This window comes from Perna viridis, chromosome 10, assembly GCF_037379345.1.
Source record: "Perna viridis isolate PV_CMFRI_1.1 ecotype Kerala chromosome 10, ASM3737934v1, whole genome shotgun sequence".
Lineage (NCBI taxonomy): Eukaryota > Metazoa > Mollusca > Bivalvia > Mytilida > Mytilidae > Perna > Perna viridis.
The window spans coordinates 15,038,355-15,052,383 of NC_142454.1; the positions used below are offsets into that span (position 1 = coordinate 15,038,355).

Here is a 14,029-nt window from a genome sequence, read left to right on the forward strand (position 1 = left end):
CTTGCGCAAACAAAATGTCCTAGCTCAACAAAAAAGCACAGCCCTCCCCCACCCTCAAGAAGAAAATGGTCTGGATCTTTCATAACAGTTATCATATCTTATACCTGCTCCTCGTAGATGAAAAAAAAATATGGAAAAATATGTCTCTACAACACTTCTGTCTTGCCTGGCAATTTCTTGTTTGAACCATGCATCAAAGAAGCATTTTATTTTTAAACTTCACATCTGAATTACATGTGTATGGAGCTTATATAACTAGAGGCTCTAAAGAGCCTGAATTGCTCACCTTGTCAAAAATTTCTTAAGCTGGACTCTTGACCTTACTGTACAATTATCACAAGAATCATTTAATCAACAGACAGCATCTTAATTATCTACCCTGTTTTCATATTATACATGTACATTAAAATTAATTTCTCATAGCCATTTTTTTACTCTTCAAGGGCAATTACTCCAACATCGATCAAAAGATCTTTATGAAAAATTTGGCATAGGTCTGACTCAACAAGATGATCAATTTTACCCTATGAAAAATTGGCTAAACCCATTTGTTTTAGAGTTATTCCCACAAATCCTCAATTTTCAGAAATGGTGGCCATCTTTATTAACAGATCAAAAATCTCCATTAACAGATTGTAAAAGGATATTCTAACAAACATCTATGCCATGTTTGGTTACAGTCCATCCTACTAGGTGTTTTGTCATAAAAAAAGTGCATATTTTTTAAATCCTTGGTGTGTGGATGTTCAAGTCATTTATAAGTAATTTAGTGATTATTGTTCCAGTAGCCCTGGTAACATACTGAAAAAAATATTACTGAGTTTTAGTACAAATCAGGGGTGCCTTTCCAAAACTAACAGCCAATTACTATGTTTTACAAAATATCAGGCACTTAGACACTACCACAGGATGAAAGCATGCATGGAGTAGTTGGAAAAAGGGTAAAAATAATAAGACCATTTTCGATTCATTCTCTCACAATTTTAGTTCCAAAAATTTGTGCAAAATAAGGTATTTTGAAAATCAGCCATCTGATGCTGAGGAGAGAACCTAATACGGCAGGGGACTGAAACGTTCCGGATACCATTCTTCCTTTAATTTACACCTGTTTACCATTACATATATTATATCTGTCTACGTATAAATGCTTAACTACATTTAAACAATATATCCACCAAATTTCAACTTTTAAGTTTTACAAAATTTGACCGGGGTAACTTGGTGTGCGAAACAGTGTGCCTTAATGTAACTGTATAGTGCACCCTCTGAGAAGATTTTCAAAGTTGGAAATGTAAAATTTAGGAAAACTATTCATTTCAGGACCCATAACTCATTCATCTCTCTAACCATATGGACAAAGAGTCAATGAAACTTTAACACAGACCTCACTCTTGGACAACTTACAATGGACACATTACACAGAGACTACAATATAGATGTCCTAAGCTACAAACACACAGAGACTACAATATAGATGTCCTAAGCTATATTTTGCATGAGTGGAGAATAAAAACTGATACTTGTACAAATATGGCAATGGGTTTATTTTTTTTTTATGGGAGTGGGCTTTTTAGCCAGATTTGTATGGTTAGTATTTCTGTGTTATTTTTGTGTAGTGAAATTTGTTATTTATCCATTGTCCTTTTGATGTTAACTTAATAGTTTTGTCTATGGACTTCCCCACATTTGAATTTTCAATATTGCTGATGAAATGCTTTAATCATCCTAAAAAAATATTCTTAATGAAAATCATAATGATGTGATAGCATGGAGGAGTGCTTGCTAATTTGTTGGTGGAAAATTTTGCAGTGCATTGCAACTTCTTTTCTAATTTTCTGCTTATATACATATAAATGATTGTTCTCAATATGCATAAAGTGTGTCTACTTATTGGATTTTTTTTCTAATGGGCATTATATACATTTCAGTAATTTTTATGTACAACTGAACTGTATGACCTGTCTATCATCATATCACTAGCTTAAATGAAAGTCAAAAAGGATATAAAAGTACATGTAATACTGTTAACATATTATTTTTCATGGTTGCTAATTTATGCAGATTTTGTTAATTGAGCATATTCAAGGGCATCAGTTTTCATGGATTCTGTTAATTGAGCATATTCAAAGGCATCAGTTTTCACGGATTCAATAAATAATGAGTCTTATACTGTGTTAAAAATCAATTTCACAGATACGTTTGGGGTTTTATGTTCATGAAAACAGCGAAAATTAGTCCACAGCGAAAAGTTTAAAATACTTTTACAGAAATGTAAAAAATACCACAATACATGAAGTAACCCTGAATTTTTCTTTCACTTTTAAAACCAGATGTAGAAACATGAATGATTTAATTCATTACTATACAAAAAAATAACAATAAGTTTTGTAGATTATGGTGATTTTCTTCTTAATAACAATTAAAATTCATGACATTGATTACAATAAAATCTTACTAAATACAAGCTGTCACTGAGTCAACAATATAGGTTTATTGAAATTCACATTTGGTGAGATTTTAGTTCCTATAAATCAAGATAAATGTTTAAAGCATTACAGGAAACCTAAACATGTATATCAACCTTTCCCTATACATATATATATGTATATCCAACTTCCCATATTTCCCTGTTCTGAATTTCTTCAAGAGTAGTCAATAATCATACACACTGTAGCTGTATTATAAAGGTCAAAAGGTTTTCCCATAGTAAATGCTTCACAGTATGCAGCTTAACATGACGGAGGAGAAACAATTGGAACATTCAAGCTTGATAAAGCATAATTAAATGTTTGACATAAATATAGCATAAGATTCTAACACTAAATAAAAGAAATGTCATGGTATGTCTATAGAAAACACATTCCTAAACCATGTACAATTCCACAGAAATATTTATTGCATTGAGATGGCTGTACATTGCAGTACAACTAATTTGAGTAATGGGCACCACTATGCATTATGGGGAATGAATTAGCTGTCATACATGTTGAATCTTTCCATGTTTGTACATGTGTTTTGTACAATGATAGAACAATAACAATACCTGATTTGTTTAGACACTATGTGTATATAGGCAACAATTAGCATCACCATCAATGGGATTATTTTTATCATTAGATACCATGAAAGGTAACTTGAATTTGACCATCAAGGCAACCTACAATGTATCACCTTTTCTGAATATTACATGATATTTGATGTATCCATCCTTGTTTCATAAAGGTGGACTAACACCCACAAGGCATACAAGTTATTGAAGTCAACTCAGTCAAAAGTTCCTTGACTGGACTGAAACTTCAGGTACAAGAGTTCAACAGCTTTAATTTAGATTTTTTTTAACTGATTGGTAACAAATAGTAAAGAAATTCAAAGTGAAAGAATATCAGTAACATTAATAATATGTAGATGCTCAGAAACATCAATGGCTTAAGGAGGTAGACCTAGGGTAAGGGACATAACTCATGAAATCAGTAATATGTTTGTATCATATCCAATTTCACCAAAGCCTATCAAGCTTTCATATGAATCAGAATGAAATCAGTCCAAATTACTTTGATGCTTACATAAGATTGATGTACATTTTTTGTCAAATGCTGAATACAAACGTTCCAATGATTTGTAAGGGTTGTGTCCCTTACCCTAGGCCTACCTCCTTAAAATCATTTTGATGGAACTGACATGTTTCAGAAATAGCTTATGCAGTTAGAAAGTGATTGTTTGAACATCTAAGTAGCTATCTTTGTATAAATCATGTAAAATCTGAAAAATGTTATACATCCCAAAAATGGCTACATATTGTTATTTTTGTAATTAAGTTGTTTTATGGGTCTATACTATGAAATGCGTAATTATTCATTCAAATCTGTCTGCTCTTAGGAGATAATCAACATTGAAAATCCAATAGATTCTATTATTTTTGAGTGTCATTTACAGAGTTATCTCTGTTAATTTTGAAATCAACAGTACATTCTATATATTTTTATCGCCTAAGAACATGGGTTAAACGAAAAAGTGAATGTTAATTTCTGTTTACCATGGCAATTCAAACAAAATATCAAAAATAAAAATATGTAGGCTTTTTACCCATGAATCACATTTTGCATGATTCTTAGCTAGAGTGCTACTTAAATCAAACGCACAACATGTGTTACAAGAATCTTCCATACTCATGTTGGTCAAGAATCAGCAATATTACAATATACAAATGTACTGGTCGCTGTGCAAACAAAGACAAACGTAATGTAAGTACAAAAAGCTCTGTTCATCATAAGCAAAGCCTCAATCATATTACTGTACCATTATACAGCAGCTATTTATGTCTAGTCAAGCTGGACTATGATTTTATCCTCTAAACTCCTATACAGCTTATCCCTTCTCTTTTTTGACAAAAAATCTTTTTGTATAATATATGATGACATGTTTTTAATATAATCAATACATAACATTATCCACACATCTTAAGGCCAAATTAAAAAAAAAGATGTGTGTTTCTTAAAATACTTTACCCACTCTGTTTTTTCAACTTTAAAAATATTGTACCCGTTTTTTGTAATTTTTCAATGAAAAATGTCAGAATGTTTCTTTAATAAAAATCCCTACCTACATTGGTGTACCTACTCTATTTAAAAAAAAAGTCATAGAAAACACACAGTTTTTTTTTATTTGGCCTAAGCACAAGCTACAGAAGTACACAACTTTAATAATCTCTTTTCATTTATACTGTCACTGTAAACTACAGTCAAAGAAACTCATTAAATATCTAAAAATGTTATAGTTCAAACTTCAATATGTTTAAATCAATGTGAACGTTTTCACTCTTGCTAACAAAATGTCAAATTTACCTTACAACGAATCCCAACAACTTCAAAAGGAAATGCCCCGATATAATACACATCATAAAAAAATTAACAACAAAAAAATGCCACAGACCTTCGTGTCTTATCATTAATAAAGATGCTACACAGTATGTAACATGTTAAACTATGACCCTTGGGATTACGTACTACACAGGACATTATCATTTTATAAAAATTATGTACAAATACCAGTATGCTCTAGGGCGACATGTTAAAACATGGAACTCCCATCACACTTTTACCACTTAATAACTTCATAATGTATCAACTTTTATTATTAGCAGTATATGACCAAAAAAATCAGTCATACACTGAAAAAGGATGTAAATATACAAAGAAATCAGTAATGCACTGAAAAAAAGATGTAAATACACAAAAAATGTAGACACTGTATAGTTGATAAAATCTGACTTAAGATCAAAATATACAGGTATGAGGCTAACTGAACATCACTAAGTGTTTTTTTTTTCATATAATACAAATGTACATGTATATACTCAGCGCATAGCATAATATGTAAATTGATTATAGAAAGTTGTATGCCCATATACAAGCTGAATTTGCCTGTGATTAGGGAAAACAAAATAATCTTTTTTGATGATTTTAGATCCTTCAGTTCCTTCCAATTTAACTGAACACCAATATACCTGGGGCACAGTCAAACTCAAATTTAGATGAGAAGTCCCAGTATCTCCATCCAACACAGCAGGGACACCATTTAACGATATTTTACATGTACAAAAAGTATGAAACAATGTACATAAGTGTTCTGTCTGTACACACAGTACATACTATACATGAATGTTCTGTCTGTACATACTTAATACTGTACAAGAATGTTCTGTCTGTACATACTTATTACTGTACAAGAATGTTCTGTCTGTACATACTGCAGATGAATGTTCTGTCTGTATGTACTTATTACTGTACATGAATGTTCTGTCTGTACATAATTATTGCTGTACATGAATGTTCTGTCTGTACATGTACCAAATGTAAAACCTATTAGTATCAGTCATGGTACATGTTGAACAGCATCAATTACAACATCAATGAAAATGATCGATTCAAAATAATTTACATTAGTTTTATAGTTGAGGCATGGTCAGATCAAAACCACCATATCTTCATGTGGTGCTATATTATACACTAAACCTAAATTTTAATTTCTCCACTCTTCACAGTGGAGTCACCATTTTCCTCCAGTGTATTTTCAATAATTAAAAACTTCTAGATAAAATTGCTTCATAGTGATACTTTTCATTTATTTCTTTATGTATATCACTCAAACTAGTTTATACTTAGAGAATCATGAAATACATTTTGTCAAGTAAACAAAGAATCAAACTACGAGCATATTTTGAAAATGGAGACTCCACTGTGTTGGGTGGAGACACAGACACTCAACTCACTAAGCCTCCATTGTGAAGAGTGGAGAAAATAAAATTTGTGTTGACAGTAGTGTATATTCTCCTATTTGTAAAGACATTAAAATTAAGCTGACTTTTCTGTTTTTTTTTCTGGTAGACATTGCCTGGAGAACAACAAGTACCAGTATATTCAATACTATAATAACAAAACAGTACAATACAGTCAATTATAATGGTCTGACTTGAAGCAAAGACACATGTATATACATGTGCACAGGTAAATGTGCCACATATAAGAATCACGTTTTGGTTTACGTAAGATTAACACATGATTATCATATGTGGCATATTTGGCTGTGTAGGTATGTGTATGTGTAATCAAATGGTACTAATTTAAGACACAGAAAGAGGGAAAAAATACCAGGAATCAGGATAAAAACATATAATGTACATGTACATGTATACAAATGTATATTCTGAAAATGACATAAAAGCCTTCAAAATTTTAAGAAAATACTCCCAGTGATGCCCCAGGGCCATGTACTATAATTGTAATACTGATCTAAATGCAGACAAATCAACAATTCATTTATCTAGAAAAGATATAATCAAACTAAAACCTAAAATACAAGAAGACCTAGTGGAAATAGAGAAATGGTGCGAAAGTAATAAGATAAACAATGCTAAAACAAAATGTAAGTTAATTGGAACTAGACAGAAACTATTGTCACAAAGTGATATTCCACCATTTACAATAAACTCTAATATTATTCAAATATCCAACTGTGTTAAGTTACTAGGAGTTATGACAGATCCTCAATAATACTGGACAAAGCAGATAGAAGATGTATGTCTGAAAATCCAGTTGTATTTACATGCATCTGCTACATGTATCTAAGATATGGAAATTTCTAAATCTTGATTCAAGGAAACTATTTTATTCAGGTTCTATTTTACCTCTTACTGATTATTGTATAGTTATTTGGGGAACTCTGAACTGCATTTTTAAACTACAAAAAAGGGCTGCATGACTAATCCTTGATACAGATTTTCTTGCACTATCTGCGCCCTTGTTCAAACAACTAAAATGGATGGCAGTTAAAAATAAGATGATATACCAGAAATGTACTATCATTTTTAAAAGTGTAAGAATGGGAACTCCATCACATCTCTCTAATAAGTTCCCTAAATAGCAAATAAGACTCTTTTTATTCATGGAACCTTTAAATAAATGTTCAGTAATTAGACCGAATGAACATAAATTTTTAATTACAATTCTGTATGAAAATAAAGGTTTAAATGTACATATAAATACATGTATCACTTCAATTTTATTTTTCCAGGTAAATAGTTATAAATTCCTACATAAAATAAGAATTATTTTATCTAAATGAGACATTTTACGGAACCAAAATTGGAAGCAAAATAGCAAAGTAATAAAGTTATGGAGATTGTTGTCATGAAATTGTCAACTGTTTATTTAATTGTTTATTTGCCAAGCAATTTTACATTCAATGAGATGCAAAATAGTGAATTTGAGTATGACATTACTAATGAAATTGGCAAACTCTCCTATTACATTGTAATACACATGTACATGTGCTTGTATAGCAATCACAAATGGTAATATTAGTCAAAGAAAGTACCAAAGAGAAATTAAGTCTTTACAAGTGAGTATATACATTGTACCAGTAAATTGCAACCTTGAAGTCTTGAATTACACATGTAAACAGGGACTATCATTTGAAAATGATAGAAAATCAAAATATATATATTTTTTGCAGCACAAATGATAACTGCATGCAGAAAAATGCATCTGTATATTGGACTAGGTACATGTAGATCTACAAATGTAACAAATGCATAATTATAACCAGTCATAAGACTGACTGACATAATGTCCTTTGGCAAATATTACAAGAACTACAGACAAGTACATTCAAACAGACAATGATGCCACAAGCTTGATAAAGAAGCAGTGACCACATACAGTGATTTTGTTACCCCTTTATTGCTGCGGAATATTGGCAGTTTCCCTTGGAGACTTTTCCCAAAATGTTGAAAAATATTTGCCCAAAGGGAGGAAATTTCCAAATTGTCAGGAATCACATACTGAAAACTAGGTAAAGAAGCCAGTGAAAGGTTCTTTGAGATGTGATTTCTCAGCCTCTGTAAGTTGTATTATTGGGATGTTATCAGTTTTTATCGGCACATATGTGTGTCTTTCGCCCGTACCATTTACACCCTTGTTGTGAAAATATCTAACAACTGGAAGGACAACACATAAAATCAAAAATTGGGATGCCAAATGTATCCCTAAAATTGGAACATTGTTAAGAAAAAAAGGTGAATAGTGACAGTAATGAAAGTTCTACTGTAACATTGAGTGAGTCTGATGAAATACTTAAGATCACTAATATTTTTTTTTGGTCAATGAAGAAATAACCTCAACCACATGGTGTACACTAAATACATATGTAACCTGCATAGCAGGTTATTTTCAAGTTTACACCACAGGCATTGGGGTTATTTCAAGTAGCCTGCACAAATATAACAGTCATTCCTTATACACTGTAAATTCATTTTAGTATTGAAACTCAACAATTAAATCATTAAAAAAGGCTGATGACGTCATAGTCACACTACAAAATTTGGTCTTTGATATGATGGACAAAATTTTCTATCCAATAATGATTGATTGTTGGGGTTTAACGCCTGAGCAGCAATTTAGTCAGACGAACATGAAATGGATGATAAACTCAACATGAAATGTCGATGAAATGAAAAGTGGGATGGGACACAAGGATAATAGGGTTGACAAATTTTGATTGCCATTAGAAATAGCGAGGCATGGGTAGGGTCAGGCAATTTAGCCTCCAGTGGAGGAGCGCAAAGGTTCCTATTCCTATCAAATATCACAGCAGGGTTCTTCAACATGCGAGGAACATGGCATCTTTCCCAACACGGTGCACCACTACGGTTTGCGGTCAAGGTTACCCCATTCCAGCACCTGGGACACACAACCCAGTTGGTCTGTGGGCAGAGCGCCATAGAACCCCACTAGGGTTCTGAGTACTATTTAGTTGCCTTTTACGACAAACTTAGCACTGCTGCAGCCCTATTCTTTTAACACCAGGACCCACAAGGGGCTTTATCCAATCAGAAAGCTGTTTACTTCTGAAATTAAATTATTAGATTTCTGCTGTGAAAAAGTGTACAGTAAGCATTTCTAGTTCACCTATGAAAAAGTCCACAGTCAAAATGTCTAGTCCATCTACAGTTGACCAGTGCAAGTTTACATCTACTAAGTATGAGTTGAGGCATAAAGTGGCTATATACTTTGCAAAACTGATTATTGGTCACTGTCTATATTAAACAAAGTTTTTTTGGTGACAGTCTTCATTGAAAACATTTTCCTAATGTTGAAAATACGGCAAACTTTTACCAAAAATAAAGGGTTGGGGCTTCTTTTAAAAAAAAGAAACAAAATCACTGACAAATGTACAAGTACATATATTTTGAAGTCTTTGTTATGACTTAATGAGGGATCAAACCCATGACCTGTTGCACTCAAGGAATTTATGGTACAAGCAAACATTACATCTTATATATTAAAGGCAGCAGAAAAGAAGAAATTAGAATGTGATACCAGTGATTATGTTACCCTTTTATTGAAGTCTTATACTGGCTGTTTTCCCTGGAGACTTTTCCCAAAATGCTGTAAAATATTTTTCCCAAAGGGAGGAAAATTCCCAATTGTCAGGCATAATTATTTTGAAAACCAGGTAAATTTGCGGCCCAGTACTATGTTCACTTCTGGTGAATGTCTTTTTTTGGCAAGTCGTAACCAAATGAATATTGGGAGTACACATTTGTCAGTTTGGTATCAGTTTTCAGTTCCGGATTGGCATACATTGTATGACACGTTTCTTTCCCCCATACCATATTTTCCCCATGCATTGAAAATACATAAAAAACTTCCCCCCAAAAAAAGGTTGGGGCTCCTTTTAAAACAAGGACCAAAATCAGTGGATACTACAGGTACCCTAGAGAAAACCCAACTTTAAATGGTAAATAAATACATTTGTACCCAATATTAAAGTTAAATTTTATTTAACCACGGTGAATACACATGTACATACATACATGTAAGTAAACAATTAAAGCAAGCTTTTGTAGTAATGTCATTAAAAATTTGGCATTGTCTTTTTACGATATTTTGTACATGTTTATCATTCAATGATGTGTTGTTTTTTTATTTACAGCTACCTCCAATGAGTGGGAGATATCATGTAGAAATATTGCCTTGTATTTTTATCAAGTACATGTAATAACGCAATCTTTTGAAATTTTATTTGATTATTATATATAAATATAAATAAAACACTTTGAAAGCATTAATTTTTGTAATTTGATTCGAGTGACGGACTTGTGAAAACAGTCTGGTGACGCTTTTAGTTTCTGATAGTTTTAGTAACTGAACAACTTTTTTAGAAATAAAGAAAACTAATTACAGGTCCCAAGCATGGATCCAGAAATGATAAAAAATGCTGGTCATTGACCGACAACTTTTCCAAATGACCGACGACAATTTTCTAATATCGGACATAAAAAAAAATTGTCAACCCTTATAAATTACAGTCTGCATGGTTTTATTAGTATATAAACATCATGTCTACTGTTCTCCTAATTGTTTATTGGAAATTAATTGACAGGTGTGTGTCAATTTTAGATGATGTGCAGCCACCTGTGACTGTGATTCACATGTAACTGATTAGTTGATTGCATAATTGAATCAACGGTAAATGTGCAGCCCCATTGCTTATACGAATTAATTGAAGTAATTCGGAGAATCTTCATACATTTGTTAATTAAGAAAAAAGATTGACAAGTCCAACATTTTCCTGCCGATCTTTCAGAGGTAACAAAAGCACATGGAATTGAAACTTCGAATCATTTGTACATATAGTTTGTAATTATTAATTTGTCGACTGAATCGTTTTAACACAGAAGTCAACAGACCATTTAAATCAAGACAAAATGTGTTCACGATTTTCTTTCATAAATAAACATTTTATTCATCATTTGAAAGTTTTCGGCGGTTTGCCTTTGTAATGAAAAAGTCCGAGAGATACGATGTTTTGTTTACATGTTGGAATGTCCACATGTGGTCAAAACCAAACTTGTTCACTCGCTCTGATATTTTGTAAAAGACAGAGTATGTGATGAAATAACATACTTTCCAATATTTATCTTAAAATAACTACATACAAAGTTTATTTTTTGGATCTGAGCATGTAAAAAGACTGACAAAAACGTCAGCTTAAGTTTGATAAAATGTCTGGCATGGGCTGTCAAAATTTCTGGACCCTTGATCCCAAGATAATGTGTACATGAGAATTGTAAAGGAGAAGCCCTTAATCAGGGCTGGGAACATTGTCAGTAATAATTATATAAGTTACAAGACGTGCTAAGCCAGTTGTTTTTTTTGACTGCCAAAATGCTTCAAGTTAACTCTGAGAAATTTCTTATTTACATTGTAAAGTATGTTTCAAATACAACCTACATATATCTTTATTTCTTTTAGAAGTTTGTTAAAAGGTTTCAAACATTCATTGATGCCGATGGATGTTTACTCCTGAATAAAAATAATTCCTTGATGAACCTCACACATATATAGTTGTCTATTTTTAGAAATTTAAATACATTGTTTACCATGTCTCCGATGTGTATGTGGTCATCACATGGGCTGCAATTAATTATAATTACTCAATACAGGACAGTCATTAAGTATGTATCAACGATAAACATCTTTTTTATGATTTTCATGTTATATTTGTCCATCTTTAATACCACATGCTAATCGTCTCAATTCCAGTTTTATAGTACCGATGCCTTGGATTAAAGCTGGACAAATCAACTAGTATCAATTTCGGCAATTTGATTAAGAGCTTTCATATGTCCTTCGGACTTCCTTGTAATTTTCTGGGGTCCCAAATCAATTTTTGAGATCAGTGACCTGGGAGCTCAGATATTAATGTCCATATTGTTGGGGAAGATCAATGAGATTAACTTCACCGTGCTAGATAATTTTCCACCAAGGTCGGTGGTTCTCCGTATACAATTAACAACTAAAATATAAAATGTCCCAGGTGGGTGTAACACTCACAGTTCACCGTAAAAAAATCTGACTGGCACCGTGTTTCACCGACTAACATGGATTTAAAACTCTGACGAGTGTTACAGAAACACAAGTCACTGAGAGTAGTGTATGTGGAAGTACAATATATGCCCCTGAACATAAAATATCTGAAATGCTTTTATATACAGTGTAAATACATCATTTAAAATTATTTGTTTCTGTTCCCTTGGCTCATACTGCAAAGTCTCCACATTTTCAGCAAGTTGACCTCAGTAATTGAAGACGATATCCAGAATGGAAGTGACCAATCTATAACCCTGCTTTGAACTAGTCCAACAAGCTGAACTGCTTCTTTAGTGTGCTAGCTAAGTCTAGATCACAGAAGCAAAATACCACAGGTAGGCATGCCATCATACTTGGATACATTATTCTGACTCCAAGCCAACTAGTCACTCTACACGATTGTCATGAATATCCTGAATACCAAATGGCTGAGAAAGCGGTGACTATCAAAGTTACGAATAAAAAAGAAGGGTTGTAGGTTCTGGGGAAATAAGGACTAATATTTGTGTAACTGTATTTTTTGTTACTGTTAATTCTAAGAGTTATCCTGGTCACAATCTATTGATAACAACTTCACACCACTGCAAGATTCCAAGTATTCAGGTAAAACATTATTCATTTTTTATTCCACAAACGGACTGCACTATTATCTTAGCCAAAAATTGCATCACTTGGATCTTTCTAAATATATTTTACTTCGTGCAATTCTGTTTATATGCTACCAAAGAAATTTTAACCACTTACCACGTCTTCATCAACAGAAAAATAAATTCACAGTTATAGCCCTTGCCAAGGGTACGGTCTAAAATATGTAACCCGTATTCGTACCAAATACTACTTGATCAATTTCTTTATTATTGTTTAATAATTCCAGCTGAAAGTTGGTACACGTATACAAAATGATATGATGGTTAGGCTAGAATTAACGATTTTTAAAATGTTTGTCGAAAAAATAGATTTTATTCGATTTTCTATTTTTCAAGAGGTCTATAAATGTGTAACCCGAAATTCCCGTACCCAAAATCAAAGTCCGGTATTTTTTGTTATCTGTACTAATTTATGGCATATTTGACATTAAAAAAATCATAATATGATAAAAATTTTCATTGACAATAAATTAAATTCGCATCAGACTCTGTTTATGATATTTTGTTTTTCATTCTGGATAAGATCGTATCAATTTTTTGTTGTGGTACGGAGATTGACGCTAAGTACGGTACGGAATTCAAACTCAATCACTTCTTTTTCAAAACAATAATTATAACAAGTCCTTCAAAACTTTATCTAAAGTCATAAAGTGACGTTTTAACCTCTGAACAATTTTAGGAAAACGTAAAATTCGGACAGGAAAGTGAGAAATAGTCAATAAATAGGTTAGGTATGGTAATTTCCGGTTACACATTTTAGACCTTCTGACTTCTGAAAACAGATGAAGCATGAAATATCAGAAAAAATATACATCATTTTCTTGATTAAAAATGAATTGAAACGGACTTTTCCACACCTCATGCAATTTTCAGTTCTTAACATACGTAAGAATGAACATTTTCGCAAAACAATATTTGGGTACGGGAAAAATTGGTACGGGTACGGAAACG

The 14,029-nt window shown here is 32.3% G+C and overlaps 1 protein-coding gene across 4 annotated transcripts in view; it reads right to left on the reverse strand.

The window, feature by feature from the left end:
- Positions 1-14,029, reverse strand: part of LOC148604683 (putative polypeptide N-acetylgalactosaminyltransferase 10) — a 37,246-nt gene that overhangs the window by 20,510 nt on the left and 2,707 nt on the right. Inside the window, exon 1 of one of the 4 annotated variants that reach the window (XM_088548926.1) lies at positions 13,176-13,230. The exons of the other annotated variants lie outside the window; for them this stretch is intronic. The gene's annotated coding sequence lies outside the window, so the exon portion shown is untranslated. Of the gene's footprint in view, positions 1-13,175; positions 13,231-14,029 lie in introns of those variants that run through there. 4 annotated transcript variants of the gene reach the window in all.